Source organism: Anabrus simplex, chromosome 12 (assembly GCF_040414725.1).
Source record: "Anabrus simplex isolate iqAnaSimp1 chromosome 12, ASM4041472v1, whole genome shotgun sequence".
NCBI classification, from domain to species: Eukaryota; Metazoa; Arthropoda; class Insecta; order Orthoptera; family Tettigoniidae; genus Anabrus; species Anabrus simplex.
This window is the reverse complement of record NC_090276.1, coordinates 95,296,130-95,316,973: the sequence shown is the minus strand read 5'-3', so window position 1 is coordinate 95,316,973 and position 20,844 is coordinate 95,296,130. Positions and strand designations below refer to the sequence as shown.

General features: G+C 36.3%; 1 protein-coding gene across 1 annotated transcript in view; it reads left to right on the top strand.

The window, feature by feature from the left end:
• Sbp2 (SECIS-binding protein 2) overlaps positions 1-20,844 on the top strand; it is a 155,439-nt gene that overhangs the window by 73,098 nt on the left and 61,497 nt on the right. The gene's annotated exons all lie outside the window — the stretch shown is intronic.

Genomic DNA, 20,844 nt, shown 5'->3' with positions numbered 1-20,844 from the left:
AATCACAAGTGACGTGATAGTTAATTGAAGTGACAGCAGTGTTCTCCCCAGAAATTTTTGGCAGTCGGGTGGCAGGAATGAGTTGCTGGGCGGGGAAAACTACGTAAAAAATGAATAAGAAAAAATGTCTTGCTATTCCACTCAGGACATTAACAATGATGATAGTAATAGTAATTGTACCGGGCGGTACACCTCCACGCCGCTAATTCAAACTTTGCGCCAGTTGAAAATCCTCTGCTGGAGGAAGTCCGAACTTTATCTAATGTATTAATTTTCAAGTTACCCAGAAGATGTCACTACTTGGAAATTTTGGAGTTTTTGAACTGGGTCTTTTTTGATGTATTTTTGTTTTACCTGTAGTAAGAAGTGTGAACTTTCTTTTCTAGAGGACACTACTGAAAAACTACAATGGTGCACCCTAGTGCGAAGTGAAAGAACTGTTTTTTGGAGAAATTTTTATTTCAAAAGTTTGTTTCTTGTTAAATTTCTTTCTGTTATTGTTTAAGTTGGCTGTATACCCCTTTCTTTCCCCTGGTTTTATATTTAGCCAATCCCGAATTTCTTTAATTAATTTCTGACCAATCTGATGTGTCTTCCCCAACTTGAATATCTTGCTTAACCCTAGCCAATAAAGTTTTTGTGGGCGGGTGTTCTTATTCCAAAAACGCCTCGAACTTTCCGCAAGAGTATATAAACTGCTGATTTTCGGGTCTCCGGGCCACTCCAGTAACAGCTTTTGGTGTGTAAAGTACGTAGCAGGGGGCGGGAAACGCCTCTTTCTTCGGGCAGCAGTTCAACAACAAGGTAATGGCCGTTTAATAACTTCTTTTCTTGCTAGTTTCCACCATGTAACCTTTTCCTAAAATGTAACTACTCTTAGCATCTATTCTCTTTTAAAGCTACATATTGGGATAGAGAGTGCTTAACCCTCTCGAGCTCCCACTCATATTGTTTTGAGGTGAACTTATTTCTCACAACCGATCCTTCCTTAATGTAATGTAAATTGTTTCTTTCTTAAGTCACCTCTTTAGTATGGGATTAGCCCTTGCATTAGCGGCCTAGTGCCAGATTAGGTTTTTAAACAAGTGTATTAGGAGTGCAGATCGCCTCCTCTCAAATGGTTATTTTAGAGGTCATGTAATTAACCTTTTTCTCACTTAATAGGCCTCAGTAGGTTGGGTATTTTACCCCTGTGTCTATGTCCTTAGAGGACAACTTGAAGGTGGAGTTTGGTGTGGCCTTTGATAGGCTTAAAGTTGAGAGCGAGTGGCTCTTTCTCGAAAATTGAGTGTTGTATGCCTCGAGGAGGCTTTACTGTGTAATTGGGAGCAAGTGCTCCTGGGCATGATTGGGGTCTTCTGCCCCTTTGTTGAATTTCTGTATATCGTAAGATTGGGCTAATTGTTCATGTATTGTGGGTTTGGCTCTCGGAGCCCATCCTGTAACTCTGTAATTGTACATTCTCGAATAGTGGCTTTGCTACTCTGTACCTGCCATGCTTGTTATTTCTTGATTTTACAAAGAAAATATAACCTTGTTAAATTTTGAATTAACTTTAATTTCGTAGCCTGAGACCTTCTTTCACCTCTAACTACCACGGAAATCTCCGGTAACAGTAATAATAATAATAATAATAATAATAATAATACGGCCTCAGATACCTTGTGTAAACATCTTAATTCGACTCCATATGGCTGCTTGCTCGTCAATTTCGACGTTCCCTTTACGCTAGACCTACTATATGGCAGAGTAAACGGAATCTCTCTTGGGCGTCTAAGGCCGAATTTTAGTGAATTTTGTCGGGTAAATAACAAATATGTCGCCAGATATCTTAAGCATGCTGACGTCGTACAACATGGAGTGTTGCCCTTCAAAAATCCGACGACCTCTACCGGCTGGAAACTAATCATGTACTAGCTGATGATGGCCGTTAAGGGCTGTAATCTTTTTACAATAAATTGTATGTTGATTGGTGGAAAAACACATTTCTTGTCTATACATAGACCTCTACCGGGTTCGAACCCGGCATCACTGATCCACAGAGGGCATTAACAGTAATATTAGACAGGTAAACTATTTTAGTGTTATTATCTCGAACAAGATGTTCTAGCGTTCTACTTCTCGTTCATAATCAAACACCAGGGTTTACAATACGGGTTACCGGGCGAGTTGGCCGTGTGCGTAGAGGCACGCGGCTGTGAGCTTGCATCTGGGAGATAGTAGGTTCGAATCCCACTATCGGCAGGCCTGAAAATGGTTTTCCGTGGTTTCCCATTTTCACACCAGGCAAATGCTGGGGCTGTACCTTGATTAAGGCCACGGCCGCTTCCTTCCAGCTCCTAGGCCTTTCTTATCCCATCGTCGCCATAAGACCTATCTGTGTCGGTGCGACGTAAAGCCCCTAGCAAAAAAAAAAAAAAAAACAATACGGGTTTGTGACGTCATGAGGAATCGAGTGCTCTTGTGTGATTTGACGTTAATCCAGACACCGCTCGCTCACAACACTATATTATAGTCAAGCTAAACATTTTAAACTCTGATGCAATTGATGCAATTATGCTAACAATAGTGAAGATTTATCATTTAAATAAAGTTTTACATTATTTACAGTTTAATTTGAAGCACACAGTGATTTAAATATGTATTAATATTACGTAATTAGCGTGTATCTAGGTTATGTTAGCCAGGCGGTCTGTAGAAACAGCAAGGCCCACTAAAATGGTCCTAGGGAGAATACTGGACAGTGAACGTTAATCTTCTAAGTTAATAATATTACAATAGAACCCCTTTTTATCAAATCTCAGGGGCATTTGATATTTCTTCCTTAAAAAGGGGTTTTCCTTGAAGTGGGGTTCAAAGAAAATAGGGCTATACATCACAAGAAATAACAATACATTTATGTCTTTAACGTAATGTAAGGAAATAATAAATAAACATGTTAAGAAATACTAAAAACTCAAATCGACAAGAATAACAGAAAATATTTACAAAACAGACATAACAAATTCCTTACTGGACCAATGGGAGCACAATAGGTATTACTGACTTGCAATTTTAGCTTGAAGGAACTGAGGTCTAATATGATTTTAAAGAGATTTTTGAAAAATAGACCGTGAGAACCATGAGAATAGTTTGCTTCCTCTTGCCCACATGTCTCAGGTCTTCATCAACGTTGAGGGAGGAGAAGTCCCTCCACTGCTTCCACAAAAGTTGGTTCTGCTGGATCCTCTTCTTCTTCCACTTCAGTCCCTTGTCTTTTTGCATCGTCACAAAGGTCTCCAGCATCCATCTGTATTGCTGAGGTTAGGATATCATCATCACAAGCAAAAAATTCTTCGAATGTTGTGGCATTCGAGTCCTTTGATACAACCCAATGTCATCAGTAGTGTCTTCTGCATTAAAAACTTCCAAAATGGCAGCAATACCTGTATGGCCAACGCAGTTTTGAATAGTGTCCGTTGTGACTAGTTGCCATGCTGCTACAAACATATTCAATTTCATTTCCTCGTTTCTTTCAAGGAGGCCTTCCTGTACTTCAGTTTCACAGAATGAATAATGCCAAGGTCCAGCGTAGTTAGGAGGACTTACCGGGCGAGTTGGCCGTGCACGTAGAGGCGCGCGGCTGTGAGCTTGCATCCGGGAGATAGTAGGTTCGAATCCCACTATCGGCAGCCCTGAAGATGGTTTTCCGTGGTTTCCCATTTTCACACCAGGCAAATGCTGGGGCTGTACCTTAATTAAGGCCACGGCCGCTTCCTTCCAACTCCTAGGCCTTTCCTATCCCATCGTCGCCATAAGACCTATCTGTGTCGGTGCGACGTAAAGCCCCTAGCAAAAAAAGTTAGGAGGACTTAGATATTCCACATGAAACATGTATCTGAAGGATGAGCTGGACATCTGTCTTCCTCCCTGCCAATCCCATCTTAGCATCCAAGTTTTGTAAAATTTTAGAAATATCTCCGATGTCATTCACAAATTTTTGTTAAAATCATATTTGCATGGGAGTGTTCCTTCTGTGCCAAGTCTTTTTTGCCATTTGTGACAAAGGTACTTGGTTATCCCTTTCAACATCACTAATGACGTCGATATTTTGTTGAAGAGTCAGCTTCTTATGCTTAGCAGCCATAATGAACGTAGTCCTCTGTAACTTACAGTACAACTCTTATCACAGACACAAATATAACTCATAACACAACTTGCAAAACAGGAACAAAATCTGTGAATGAGGCTGGTGATATTCTTCAGTCTGCTACCTCCGTGTGATTCCTAAGCAGCTGTGAGACGGAAATGCCTAGCCGGCGTAACAGCGCTGCAGCTATAGGTTAGGGCAGCTGACCTCACTGGAGACATAACAATTGAACTATCGTTAGTGAAGATTCTCCTTTTTCAGATAATGACTGGACATAGGATATTTAATTTCATTATGGGATTATTTATACATTTTAAAATTATTATTATTATTATTATTATTATTATTATTATTATTATTATTATTATTATTATTATTATTATTATTATTATTATTATTATTATTGATGCTGTAAAATATGACAGTAGAAATCTCGCATGCTTGATGCACGATCATGATGTACAATATGAAATTAATAATTTTTATGGATATTTTAAGGTTAAGTAGCGACCCACTCGGACTTAAGCGGTCCTCATTCCCGAACCGTGCATGTAAATTATGTACTTTAAAGATTATTTTAATCCTTAATGAGTCCTAGAGGAGGTCAAACACTTTATTTGGATGTAAAGTTTGGAGCAAATAAATATTTATTTATTTATTTATTTATTTATTTATTTATTTAGTTAGTTAGTTAGTTAGTTAGTTAGTTAGTTAGTTAGTTAGTTAGTTAGTTTTTATCTTTCTATCTATCTATCTATTTATTTATTTGTTTTGTACCGAGCTCGATAGCTGCATTACATAAAATCAGTTTCATGGTCCGTATCGCACTTCAAATAAATAAAAAAATACTTAATTGTGAATCTCGATAGCTGCAGTCGCTTAAGTGCGGCCAGTATCTAGTAATCGGGAGATAGTGGGTTCGAGCCCCACTGTCAGCAGCTGAAGATGGTTTTCTGTGGTTTCCCATTTTTACACCAGGCAAATGCTGGGGCTGTACCTTATTTAAGGCCACGGCGGCTTCCTTTCAATTCCTAGGCCTTTCCTATCCCATCGTCGCCATAAGTTTTATATGTGTCGGTGCAAAAATTTATTTATTTATTTATTTATTTATTTATTTATTTATTTATTTATTTATTTATTTATTTATTTATTTATTTATTTATTTATTTATTTATTTATTTATTTATTTATTTATTTATTTATTTATTTATTTATTTATTTATTTATTTATTTATTTATTTATTTATTTATTTATTTATTTATTTATTTATTTATTTATTTATTTATTTATTTATTTATTTATTTATTTATTTATTTATTTATTTATTTATTTATTTATTTATTTATTTATTTATTTATTTATTTATTTATTTATTTATTTATTTATTTATTTATTTATTTATTTATTTATTTATTTATTTATTTATTTATTTATTTATTTATTTATTTATTTATTTATTTATTTATTTATTTATTTATTTATTTATTTATTTATTTATTTATTTATTTATTTATTTATTTATTTATTTATTTATTTATTTATTTATTTATTTATTTATTTATTTATTTATTTATTTATTTATTTATTTATTTATTTATTTATTTATTTATTTATTTATTTATTTATTTATTTATTTATTTATTTATTTATTTATTTATTTATTTATTTATTTATTTATTTATTTATTTATTTATTTATTTATTTATTTATTTATTTATTTATTTATTTATTTATTTATTTATTTATTTATTTATTTATTTATTTATTTATTTATTTATTTATTTATTTATTTATTTATTTATTTATTTATTTATTTATTTATTTATTTATTTATTTATTTATTTATTTATTTATTTATTTATTTATTTATTTATTTATTTATTTATTTATTTATTTATTTATTTATTTATTTATTTATTTATTTATTTATTTATTTATTTATTTATTTATTTATTTATTTATTTATTTATTTATTTATTTATTTATTTATTTATTTATTTATTTATTTATTTATTTATTTATTTATTTATTTATTTATTTATTTATTTATTTATTTATTTATTTATTTATTTATTTATTTATTTATTTATTTATTTATTTATTTATTTATTTATTTATTTATTTATTTATTTATTTATTTATTTATTTATTTATTTATTTATTTATTTATTTATTTATTTATTTATTTATTTATTTATTTATTTATTTATTTATTTATTTATTTATTTATTTATTTATTTGAAAAGTGTCATTTTTTTTCCCACTGACCATGAACTAAAATCACTCTAAAGGGCAAATGGTTGGAGATAAGTATATGCCCTCGCAGACTTTTTTGTAGAGCTTCAACAGCTCTACATTCCGTACACACACTTGGGGTCTATCGATGACGGTTCATGCAGCATAAGCCATGGAAGGCACGACTTTCTACTTATTCCGTAATTTTTTCTAGAATACATTTTCATTTTGTTCAATATCCATACCCATTTTCAATTTCTAATTGCTTTTATTCTTCTGAAATATATCTTTCACTGTAAATCACATGAAGTTTGCAAGGGACCTTCTACCTAAATATTTATATTTTGTGAAGTTACTTGTGTCTCGCAGCATGTACGCGTACGTGAGTCATACCTCTAGGTGGTACAGCTAGTTTCGCCGGAAACTGCACTTCACTCCCATACAGCCGTCATTCCAGTGCTCCCTACAGTTCAATGGACATAACTAACCAACAGCATCTAGCATGACAGAGACTGCTGCTTGCCGGTAATAGTGATTTCCAGAGGCCGTGCGAATTTATCACGGTTCCACACGTCACTAAAGCAGCGCTTTCATTTAGTACGTTAATTTTGGACTGAGATTACGTTAAAACGGATGTATCTTCGATGTATTTTCGTTAAAACGGGATATGCGATCGTAATTTATGTGAAATATATTCCTTAAAAGTAGACCTTTCCTTATGTCGGGGTTTGTTAGAAGGGGGTTTAAATAACATTGTACTTATGGCGTTTTGGCTGGGCCTTAAAAAAATATTCGTTAAAAGTGGGAATTCCTTAAATGTCGGCATGTTAAAACGGGCTTCTACTGTATTCGCTTTACGTCCCGCTAACTACTTTTTTGGTTTTCAGAGATGCCGAGGTGCCAGAATTTAGTCCTGCAGAAGTTCTTTTACATACCACTAAATCTACCAACACAAGGCTAACATATTTGAGCACCTTCAAATACCACCGGACCTGCCAAGTTGAGGTTAGAAAGCCAGTGCCTCAACCGTCTGAGCCACTCAGCCTGGCAAATTTTCCAAGATTTCTTCCGGGAGCGGTAGCGAAAGCGAAAGTGGCACAAGTGACTGTACAAGCTCTGCCTGGACAGGCGTGAGTAATTTTGATCGTGGTGCATCAGTTACAACTCCAATATTTAATATTCAACAGGGGCCTATATTACCATCACATACATACATACATACATACATACATACATACATACATTATCATTATAGACTGTTATACCTTTCAGCGTTCAGTCTGCAAGCCTCTGTGAATTTACTAAACGTCGCCACCATCCTTGATATGCAACTAGTGTTGTGGCGTCATTTAGTTCTATACCTCTTATCTTTAAATCGTTAAAAACCGAGTCTAACCATCATCGTCTTGGTCTACCTCTACTTCTCTTACCCTCCATAACAGAGTCCATTATTCTCCTAGGTAACCTATCCTCCTCCATTCACCTCACATGACCCCACCACCGAAGCCGGTTTATGCATACAGCTTTATCTATCAAGTTCATTCCTAAATTAGCCTTTATCTCCTCATTCTGAGTACCCTCCTGCCATTGTTCCCACCTGTTTGTACCAGCAATCATTCTTGCTACTTTCATGTCTGTTACTTCTAACTTATGAATAAGATATCCTGAGTCCACCCAGCTTTCGCTCCCGTAAAGCAAAGTTGGTCTGAAAACAGACTTATGTAAAGATAGTTTCGTCTGGGAGCTGACTTCCTTCTTACAGAATACTGTTGATCGCAACTGCGAGCTCACTACATTAGCTTTACTACACCTTGATTCGATCTCACTTACTATATGACCATCCTGGGAGAACACACATCCTAAATACTTAAAATTATCTACATGTTCTGGCTTTGTATCACCAATCTGACATTCAATTCTGTTGAATTTCTTACCTACTGACATCAATTTAGTCTTTGAGAGGCTAATTTTCATACCATACTCATTGCACCTCTTTTCAAGTTCCAAGATATTAGACTGTAAGCTTTCGGCACAATCTGCCATTAAGACCAAGTCGTCAGCATAGGCCAGACTGCTTACTACATTTCCGCCTAACTGAATCCCTCCCTGGCATTTTATATCTTTCAGCAGATGATCCATGTAAACTACGAACAGCAAACGTGAAAGATTGCAGCCTTGTCTAACCCCTGTAAGTACCCTGAACCAAGAACTCATTTGACCATCAATTCTCACTGAAGCCCAATTGTCGATATAAATGCCTTTGCTTGATTTTATTAATCTACCTTTAATTCCATAGTCCCCCAGTATAGCGAACATCTTTTCCCTCGGTACCCTGTCATATGCCACCACATTTCAATCGAAATACTGATCCCCTAGAGTATCTTTTCTTATTCTGGGAAACACAAATAAGAAGACTAAGGGCCTGTATTACGACTGTCAGATAAACAGCCAGATACGTTGGCTGCAGTTTTGCAAACAAGAAGTTAAATATTTTCTTACGTAATACCAACGAATTTTAACGACTGTCTTGTTGTGCGGAAGATGGAGCCCGCCTGGTGGCTATGATCATTAAGGCACTAAAGTCTAAATGGTCTGACACTGTGGTTAGCCTGTTCGAGTCCCGTTGGTCGAAAAAATTTAATGTTGGCCAGCAGGCCAGCAGGATAGGGGAAGTGGTGGTATGCAATTTGTAATCACTGGATTGCGTGCCAAAAGCCTGGATTAAATTCCAAACCTCTCTGCAGTACTCGTATGGAGTGAGGGCATAGGATGCTATTGATGGTGATTCGTTCGTCGGATGGGGCCTTGAGCAGACCCCTTGGTGCTATTCAACAGAAGTAGGCTATATGTCGGCACTGGGTTTCACCCTCTACCTGCTATCATATATGACGTCATTCATTTAATCTCATTAACTCCTCTGATGAGGTTGACGTCAGGAAGGGCATCCGGTCATAAAAACCCGCCACGACAGATTCATCTCACCTCATACCCGACTCTGTAGAGAAACGGAACAAGGGTTGGACAAACAAATTGTTATGCGGAAGATGTAGTAACATTTTTATTGCGTTGGTAATAAGGTTACTGAAAATATAGTGAAATTAAGCGCACAGGTATACGTGTTCCCTGGTGTTTTCGTTTGTTTAGCTCTATTCCTTTTGAAATTGTATTACTAGAGTCCAATATCAGATTCTTATTAAGCTATAATGTGGAAGTTCAGGTCAAAAACAGAATTAGGAGTGAAATCTGCACATATGAAGAATTGTTAAAACTAATTAACTATGTAATGAAACTCAGAAATTGTGGTAGAAAATAAAAAGACTGAAAATGTAACCTGGACGCAGAAGTTAAGATTCAGGTTATGTATCTCATCAAATAATTCCTACCACACGATATAATTTTTTTTTTTGTCTAATGCTGTTTACGAGGATGTGCGTTATGGCGAAAGTAAAGTTTATATTCGTAATTAATGCCACTGTGTGCAGCGTAGGATCAGTAATTTTATTAATTAATTTATTGTTTTTAATTTAATAAGTAGTTAGTTTCTTTAGTAGTAACAAATCCACTACATTTAGTGTTAAGAATTTCAATATGGTCTGTATTGAATCGAAATTTGCAATGTTGAATAAGGATAAAGGGTTTCCACCTGTTCAATACATTGACATAGTGACTTAATTAAAATATCACATTTTTATTATTATCATTATGGTACCGGTTTCAGCATCTCCCATGCCATCATCAGCCAATGCTATTAGGTACAGGATATTTTCAGCAATAGGTCAGCATATACAAGAATATAAACATAATTTTCAGGGCATTAATAATGATTTGGACATTGTTGAAACAATGAACAAAGGTCTGCTATAAGACTTGACGGAGCAATGTTTTATCACATTAGATCAGTATTACAATCCTAACTACAATCTCAATGATCTGCCCGAGAAACCCACAATTTTATTTGATACACTTATTTCAGTGTTAAATCAATTAAAAATACCTAAAAATCAGTTAGTCCATAAAACGACACGACACTACCCCCACAAGAATCCACGCCCTCCTGACCTACATTCTTCCGTCACTGCAACTTTCCCTCCCCCTACCCAACATGCTCCGCCTAACAGCTGATGCAGGCAGGCTGCTGCTTGACACTTTGCATTCCAGCTCCTCACATACAACACGCCTGGCCACTTCGGGTTTAGACGTGAGTTTCATATCTCAATATTCTTTTCCTTTCAAAAGCGCCTTCTCTAAATTCGGAATTCTAACATAAAATTCACAATTCGTTCTCTATTTTTAGGTCCGTGTTGGGTCGAGATCGATATTAACTTGTCAAAATCCACCTGATATTGAAAATTTTCAAGATCTCAACTATCAACGCATGGCCTCAACCTTACAATAATTTTTGAACAACACAAAAATGCAGAGTTCAAGCTTCAATCATATGAAATGTTTTATAATAGCTACACAAAGACCGTGCCATTCTAACAGAAACAATCTGTATATCATAGAAATTTCAGGAATACATACTAGGTGGAACTGATACATATAAATCATCATCATTTCCCTTTATCCAGCTGTAGCTGGGTAGGGGCAAATATGGTTTCTCTCCATTTTCTTCGGTCTTTCCACCACTCCTCCTCCATACTGTGTCCCAGTCCGGGTTACTTCCTATAATACTGCGTTGGATTGTGTCCGTCCATCTCAATCATGGTCGTCCACGGCCTCTCCTTCCTTGCATTTGCATTTCCATCACTTTTTTTGGCATTCTTTCATCACTCATTCACTTTACGTGCCCAACCAATCTTAGTCGGCTCTTCTCTATTCTATCATTCATTTTTTCCACTACAATTTCTTCCCGGATTTTCTCATTCCTTATTTTGTCTCTTCTACTCTTCTGTATCATACTCCTCAAGAACTTCAATTCGGCTGCCTGTATTCGACTCTCATCCTTCTTTGTCACTGTCCAAGTTTCTGCTCCGTAAGTAATGGGTACGTAATACATCTTGTACATAGTTTCCTTTGCTTCCATTGGCATATCTTTGTCCCATAACATGTTTCTTACACTATGATAGAAACAACTTCCAGCTTGAATCCTCCTGCTAATCTCAGCATCCAGTCGAGCTTTCTCCATTAATTCACTCCCCAAGTATTTAAATGTTTCCACTACTTCCAGGGGCTTGTCTGCAAGTCTAATTTGATCTTTCCCTTCTTTCTCCCCTCTAGTAATAACAAGGGTTTAACTCTTCTCTACACTTATTTTCAGCCCACATTCTTCTATTTTCCCATTCACCACATCCAACTGTTCTTGAACCTTCCTATCGTCTTCTCCCCAAATCACAATATCATCTGCAAATAACATGTTCCTTTCTCTTCCTCCATATGTTGCTTTTGCTGTTCTCATGATGTCATCCATTACTGTTGTAAACAGGATTGGTGATAGAACACTTCCCTGCCTCAGCCCACTAGTTATTTTTGAACCAACTTGTCCTGCCACCTTGTGTTTGCACGCAACTACAACATTCCTTGTACATTGCCATGATCATTTTTATTAATCCCTGTCCAGTTCCTTTTTGCATCAGACTGTCCCAAACTTTAGTCCTGGGGACACTGTCATATGCCTTTTCAATGTCGATGAATGTCATCACCATATCATTCCCGTACTACCATTGCTTTTCCATTAGCTGCCTCATATAAATATATCATAGAAATTTCAGGAATACATACTAAGTGGAACTGATTCATACAAATATGAACAATGATTAAATGCCCTAATCACGTAAGCAAAAGGAACAATGTTCTAGATAGTGTATAAAGACTGAAGATAAAATTTTAAAAGGAACGCCTTGTACTCTTTTGACACACAAGAAAGTGTTGTGTTTTATGACGTGTCTAACATCTTAAAAGATTAAGCGGTCTTTGTATTTTAATCACACATATTTATATATATGTAATTGTATAATTTCAGAACACTAGATAGCATGCTCTGTATATATTTCTATACTGCATAAATATTTCATGTAATCACTTATAATACCTTGCAAAATTTTTCATTGGCTGATGATGGCATGGGAGATGCCGAAACCGGTACCATAATGATAATAATAAAAATGTAATATTTTAATTAAGTCACTATGTCAATGTATTGAACAGGTGGAAACCCTTTATCCGTATTCAGCATTGTAAATCCACTACAGACAATTATCTCTTTATAGATTTCTTCAAGGCATGTAATTCAGTCCATAGAGAAGGGCTGTGGAACATCATGACGGAGTTTGGCTTTCCCATAAAATTAATTAACGTGTGCAAACTGTATGGATGGTAATGTTAGCTGTGTTTTGCTCAAGGGTAGAAAATCAAGTTCCTTCCAGTACAAAACTGGACTGAGACAAGGGGATGCACTATCTCCTCTTCTATTCAACATTGCACTGGAAAAGATTATCAGGAAATTAGCTCTTGTACCTGCTGGCACCATATTGGGGAGACAACATAAAGTCCTTGCATATGTGGATGATATTCTTCTTATTGGCCGCAATGAATTAGAAATTAGTCAATTATTTGTGGAACTAGAGGGAATGGCAGTAAAAATTGGCTTAGGGGTAAATGATAAAAAGACACATTACATGGTTGTACAGAGACCGAATCATGAGGAGGTTGACAGATTGCCTTTGAATATTGGGTAATATATATTTAAAAGAGCAGTGAAGTTTAAATTCCTTGGTGTATTAATCGATGAGTAAAACTGAAGGCAACAGGAACACCAAGCTAGAATTAAGAATACAAATAAGGCCTTTTACTGTATGAGCCCTATATTAGACTCCAAATTCTTAACAAGGAATGAAAAATGATTATCTACAATACAATCATTCAACCAGTATTTTTGTATGGTTCCGAGACATGGAGTATAGCCAAGTAAGAGCAGCATCAGTTGCAAGTCTTTGAGAATAAAGTTTATAGAAAAATATTTTCCCATTGTAACTGCAGTTACAAGTAGAGTCTCGGCAGACATCTGCTTCGATGAAAGAGGGCACATTGTTGTGAAGTACAACAAACGAACACGATGTGCTCTCTGCAGATCTCAGACAAACAGAAGGTGTGCTAAATGCGGTGTGGCCCTGCATGATAAGTGTTTCTTCGAATTTCACGTTCAAAAATAAGGAAAATACCGGCAGTGATCCTTGGCTAGTGCTACCTTTTTCCTGGTATTGCAATAGGACGATACATCAACAATTGTGAACACTAGTTTGTAATAAATAGGGTACAATGATAATGGAAGTAGAAAAGTAGTAATATACGGTATGCACATTAAATTGGTATCATAACAATACTTTCTTTCTAATTCAATTCGTTCGATATGACCATGTTTGCAACCCTTTGTTCCTGGTGATGCGTTTTTGCAACATACTCATTCTAGGCTTGTGTGCACAGAACCACAGTAAAATATTCCCAGGAATTATTATCTAATGCTAAAGAACCACCATGAAACATTTCAGCCATTTTTTGAAGAAAAAAAGTTCTGGGAACTAATGGGTTAACTTGACTTACATTACTGCAATTACAAGAAGTTTACAATAGTGTATTTACAAAATTACGATAGTACATAGTGTACCAAGAGTTTGGTTAGCGCAGGTGTAAGCTTTTCACTCGCATACCAACGGTTTACAGGGAAGCAAGGGAAGTCTCAAAAGACTGGTACATGTACAACAAATTCCGAGAGTAATACGTTCTTATCAAGTTAACACAATGCCTCAAGTCAAGTACAGTTAAAGTAATTGGGCACATACGCACATTCTGATAAATCGTACGTATGATTACAGAAGAATTGCAATGACCAACCAGGTTAAGACATGAGAAAAGCAATACAGCGGAACAACAGACAATATCAAGCGAGATGACTCCATCGGACCAGACAAGAAAACAGGAAAAATGAAATACATTCATGCTTAGAAGCACAACTGATCCCTAGTCACAGTACCAATAATGACACTCCACCGTACAGCATGAAGCCGACACAAATAGGCATTAGAACAAACTGAAATAAATTTACTGTTAGCAACATTTACAGTAGAGAAGCCTGAAATGAAGAATGCCATTAGACATAGCAAATCAAATAGATCAGGAAATTGTATAATGAAATGAGTTCCACTGGACGTCAGTCAAATACCTAGCTACCGAGCTCGATAACTGCAGTCGCTTAAGTGCGGTCAGTATCCAGTATTCGGGAGATAGTAGGTTCGAACCCCACTGTCGGCAGCCCTGAAAATGGTTTTCTGTGGTTTCCCATTTTCACACCAGGCAAATGCTGGGGCTGTACCTTAATTAAGGCCACGGCCGCTTCCTTCCCACTCCTAGCCCTTCCCTGTCACATCGTCACCATAAGACCTATCTGTGTCAGTGCGGCGTAAAGCGACTAGGAAAAGAAAAAAAGTACCTAGCTGCAATAGGTGACAATATTAGATTAAAACATCATACATTCTCTTACAGTATTAACTACCAGGAAGCAGAAAGTCTTTAGAAACAATTTCACAATGAATCAAGGCATTTATGAGTTACAATTCACAATTACCGAAGGTCCACACTGACCTTATCCTGAAACTCGAGAGATATGCCGAGACTAAGCAGCACTATCCCAAAAGGGCATAAAACTGATCCTCAGTGACAACTTAACTCATCCCTCATCATGAGACTTCCAAGGTCCAAAAATGTACATACACCAAAGGACAACAAGTTCCTCAGCACATCTTACCTTAGCCCCATACTCATAGACACAGCACAACACAATACATGGTAAAACATAAATGCACATGATAGGAATCACAAGCAAGAGGAAATCAACCACCTTAACAAGTAGACCCCACAATCTAGTGTAACAAGCATGAGGGAATCCAACAGACAGGCACAAATGAACTAATCCCATACTTAGTCCAAGTAGACCTAACCTCGCTTAGATGACTGACATTGAGCACTCCCAAAACAAGAAGTTACAATATAATCAACAGCGTGTCACTCAGGCGAAGGACTAGAAAGCATAGACACAGTTGCGTATGATGGAATGACAAGACATAATTACAAGCGAGAGGACATAAAATTATCACTTACAAATTTTGTAATATCTCAACCATCTCAAGTAAAGCAGAAGACCATATGATATATAAGAGGAAAATGAGCAGTACAGGGATATGTTAAATATGATGACCAGAACATACGGACTAGCAGTAACCAGATAACCTTGAATGTCAAGAAAGGTAGTGAAACAAGCAGTAAAGAGACAAGGATAAAATTAAGAAGCAGTGGTAATAACTGGAGACTTAACCGGAATAACAGGTGTAGGAGAGTACTTAAAAGTATGTCCGCAAGAAATTACCGTGCAACAATTACGAAGGCCCACAACCATATGACAGATGACAATTACAGAAAGGATAATATGGAACAACGAATATGGAGGAAACTTGTATTACAGTACCAAATGGAAATAGCTCAACACAGCATAAATAAAAGCCAAAATTAAAGCAGATACCACAGTTATTAGGCAGTGAAGTGTACTGAAGACTACCCGACAATTACGAGACCCACGACGAAATCCCAGGAGGAAAACACAGTAAAAACGAAGGATTGTTTCAACACTAAGCCAGCCATGCTCCATACCAGAATTCTGAATGAGCCCACACAACAATCAGGAAGCATCAGCAACGGTATGCAGATATTGGAATAACAGGTGAGAATGACCACCAACCAGCACTAACAATGAGAAATACATTCAAGCACATGGCCAAACTGACATCCATCAGCCAGGACAAGACATGACACTAGTCACAAATAGCAGAGAATAAGACAGACAGAAACTAGAAGGATAAAACACAATGCAGAATTACATGGCAAGAAGCAGAGACAATCAGGTCGAGCTGGACAATACCAAGTGTGAAAATAAAGGACAGGTAAATCATCTCCATATACAATCAATTTTATGAAGCACAGTCACTAGCACTTGTGTACCATCACAACCCGTCAGGTACTCAAAATGAGTCTCTGGCTTAACGAAGACATTTGGACAAAATGCACATAGACACCCTCCTTAAATCTAGGAATACAAGGGATATAATAAGTAAACTAAGAGACAAGGCAATGAATAGGTACACAATGAAATAGGTGCAATAGTTAATAAAGAATGATTTACAGTGGACACAGAAGATCCCATATTCACAGCTGACACAACTTTTAAGCAGTAGACGACAGACATAGATAATACAAGGCTGACACGCGTACGATTTGACGAACTGAGCATAGAACAGGCCTGAATGAAGACAGGTTACCAATGAGGAGATAATACATTAGACAACAATAAAGGATGTACAGACTGGTTCACAATGTAAGCTGAAAGAGATACAATGTAGGGAATAAGTTTTCAACGTTAGAGGATAGTACACTAATTTTTTCATCCATCCTGATAAGGACATAGTGAAATTAATTCAGTACTTGACTCACAAAATGTGAGACATGCGCCTTCAACCTATCAATTTAGTACTACTTCAAGGGTACCAGTAAATCTAAATTCAATAATTCAAAAATATCATGCAGTTAATTCTTAATAAGAAACATATTCTCACTAATACCCATTCGCCCAATCATTAATTACAGACTCAGCCCGCTATACAAATGAGCCCAATTCATTCAGAAATTATTATAAGTTTTTATCGAAAAAATATATTAGAAGCACTAGAGAGCTAACTGAAAAACTGAACAACTTTGAAATTCAACCACACCATTCTTTACATTCTTTTGATATTGTCAACGTGTACCCTAGCATTAATATCAAAAAAAAATTTCCCATTATTGAAAGAAACGTGAATACATATAGTCACCTAAGTAAATTTGAGATTTTTGATTTCATGACTGTCTTAAAATTGGTACTCGATAGCAATTTTTTCACATTCAACATTATAATATACCAACAAGATCGCTTGGCAATGGGATCACCGACCTCGGGAATCTAGAGCTCTCATTGAACCTTTTTAAAGAATGGGGTACCCCTTTTAGTAGAACAATTTTTCTCTACAGCAGTATTGAAAAAGCTTTGAAAATACCAACACACAAGAAATAAAGTTAAGAAGTTAATCCAGAAGGGAAGAAACACATCCCAATCAACATTTTCAAAATACCACAAGTGTAGTAGGTGAAGTAAGAACTAGAAAAAAAATTCACAAGTCGGGGACAGGTCAAACCTCCGACATATTCACACCAGAAATAGTTGATTTCACCAAATCCCATCACACATTCAACGGTAGAAACATCATAGTGATCACATTTCTTAAATCACTTTGACAGTGTTATTTAATGAGGTACAGTAAACCCCAGTCATCATCAATCACTACCCCACACGAGCGTCTGCTCCCCAACGCTACTCGAAAGACAATCAACTCGTAACGGTGATGTAATCCTTATCAAATTCTAATCAGTGCCCACTATCTTGACATAACAATGACATAACCGTTGTAAGATGGAGCAACACAACAATAGCAAGAATTAAATCCGTTCGGTGGGCAATGCGGCGAGATCTGCGGTTGCCTGCCTGCAGAGGTTTATTTCTTTTTCAGCAGCGTATTATGGATGAGTCTGCTGCCTTCTGATGTGAATTTTTTCAACTATATTCTCCCAATACCAATGTGTCATCCACGAGTTGCAACATTAAGAACGCAGCTTACGTCCAGCCAAGAACGACCTAAGGCCTAAGAGGTACGCGCTGAAGCTTTCGCTCATCGCCTAATCATCCCTTGGATGTAATAATATTGCTGTAGAAGGTATATCAAGAGATTATGATACTAAGCAGACCTCTCTAATGACATTTGAGAACTGTGATCTGATTTATTATCCCGTCTCGAGTTCTTCCTTCACAACAGGAGTATGTGTTTACCGCGAGTTACACAACTTTTATTATCGTACGCATCTGTAATACAGGCACATTTCATGATTTCCGTCCAGACTGCAGAGACCAGGGTTCTATTCGATAATTTTTCTTACCATTTTTCCGCTGAAAAAATTTTACTGGCCCCCACCGTTAGAGGAAGACGATTTACGGGTCATGATAAACGAAATGTTGGAATTTAGTGGGGAGAATAGTGATATTAGTGAAGTAAGTTCTGCCGAAGAGGAATTCATAAGTGACAGGAACATACCTGAAATAAGTACTTCAGGCTCGAACGTACAGGGTTCGGGCCCAGCTGATGCGAATGTTCAGCCGTCGCGAAAGTGTCAACACGTGTTCGATTCCAGTTCAAGTAGCGATTATGACAGTGACAGTGATAACGATAATACTGATTACAATCCAACCATTGCAAGTTCTTCCTCATCTTATACTGAAAATAGACAAAGAATGTCCCGCTTTGATCCAAAATTCCATCGTGATGTAAAGGGAGAGTTTTTAGGGAAAACAAAACCATGCGAAATATTTTAATGGCGGTTTTTATGACGAGATATGCCGGAACATAGCTGAACAGACAAAAGATGCCCAGGAGGAAATCGCACATAAAACCCAGTTCAGTAAGATGAAATGAAGGAGTCGAGATCAAGACCGGGTCCGAACAAATAAGGACGAAATAAAGCTTCTTATGGCCATACCGTTGCCGCAGGGTATTGTACAGAAACCTAAATTAGGACACCATATTTCTCGCAATCGTTTGTTCACTACGCCTATTTTCTATGAGCTGATGACACAGAAGAGATATTTCTCGCCAGGCTGAGTGGCCTAGACAGTTGAGGCGCTGGTCGGCCTTCTGACCCCAACTTGGCAGGTTTGATTCAGGCTCAGACCGGTGGTATTTGAAGGTGCTCAAATACATCAGCCTCTTGTCAGTAAATGTGCTGGCATGCAAAGGAACTCCTACGGGACTAAATTCCGGCACCTCGGCGTCTCTGAAAACCGTAAAAGTAGGATGCAAAGCCAATAATGTTGTTATTAATACTATTATTATTATTATTATTATTATTATTATTATATTTTCCTCCACAGCTTTTTACATATCTCTGACAATGAGATGAATAATGGACAAATTCCTCCCAAAATATACAAGATAAATCTAGTAATTGAACACCTGTTTGAAAAATTTTTGGAAGCTTACACCCCTGATGGCAAAGTGCCAATTGATGAGAACCTCTTGGTATGGAAACGGTCACTAAGGTGTAAAGTTTACATGCCAAGAAAACTATCGTGTTTCGGAATGGAATCAAATAAATTATGCGAAGCCAGACAGATTATATAACTTGATCTGCTTCCGTGTGTATCATAATGAACAGCTGTAAAAGACATAACACTGTGAAGACTGTAAATACTGTAAATATTACCTGTAGTGTGGTGTATATATAGTCTGTGTGTATCACTTATGAATTTTAGGTAGGCTATATAATCTTGATCCCCCAAAAGCGCTAACCAACATAACAGAAAATTTCATGAGCATTATAATTTATTCCATTGTAAATCTTTTAAGTACATGTAAACTTTGTAAATCTACAATTTACATATACAGAAACATTTATTTCCAGGCAGAGATTGTTAGCAAACTGCCTAAAATATTCAGGTAAAAGTTACTGTATAAACAAAAACCAGAGATTTGCTATTAGGTAGAAGCAACTTCGATATCGCAGTATGAAAGTACTTAGTACTGTAACCTCCTAATAAGTAAGGTTACAAGTAATAGTTAATAATAATAATAATAATAATAATAATAATAATAATAATAATAATAATAATAATAATAATATTTGCTACCACTGTGCAAACACATCGTTACACAGAAACACTTTTTGACGCAAGGAGGAATGATAATAAATTGCACGAAATTAAAATCATAACGAACAGGTTAACAAACATGACGGCTAAGAAAGGATAATGTGGAAGGTGGCTGGGAACCATATCCAGGCGGTGGTACTGGCATTCCTGAAGAAGCAAAGTCAGTGATGATTCAAAACTAATATACAGTTTACTTAAAATTAAATTGAAATGAAAGCTCAAATGATCCACAAAATTACCCCTTTTAAAATCGGAAATGAATCAAACAATAATTACAATGATTACCCAGAAGGTTCCAATTCAGTGATTCTACTTCATACAACTTTAGGTCGGAACATTTCACGCATGGTGTAACGTTTAAATTACATGGAACTGTCAGAAGGAATAAAATTTAGGTAACATAATACCGTTAGAAGGCTATTCATAGAAAATAAGGAAAATACAACATTTAAGATAATTATCCTAGTGCAGCGCACCTTTAGTAGGCAGTCTCCTCAAAAACACTTCTGAGGAAGGTGCCTGTCCTAAAAGTGAATACATCTAGGATGACGCAGAACTGAGAGACAGCCCTAAGATGAAATTAATAGTTTATAATTACATGTAAAGGCATTGAACAGACAATTTACTTAAACGACAAAATGGGAACTGTCTCTTTACAAATGTGACGCAACTTACCGAAAAGGCTAAGTCATTTTAATAAAATTT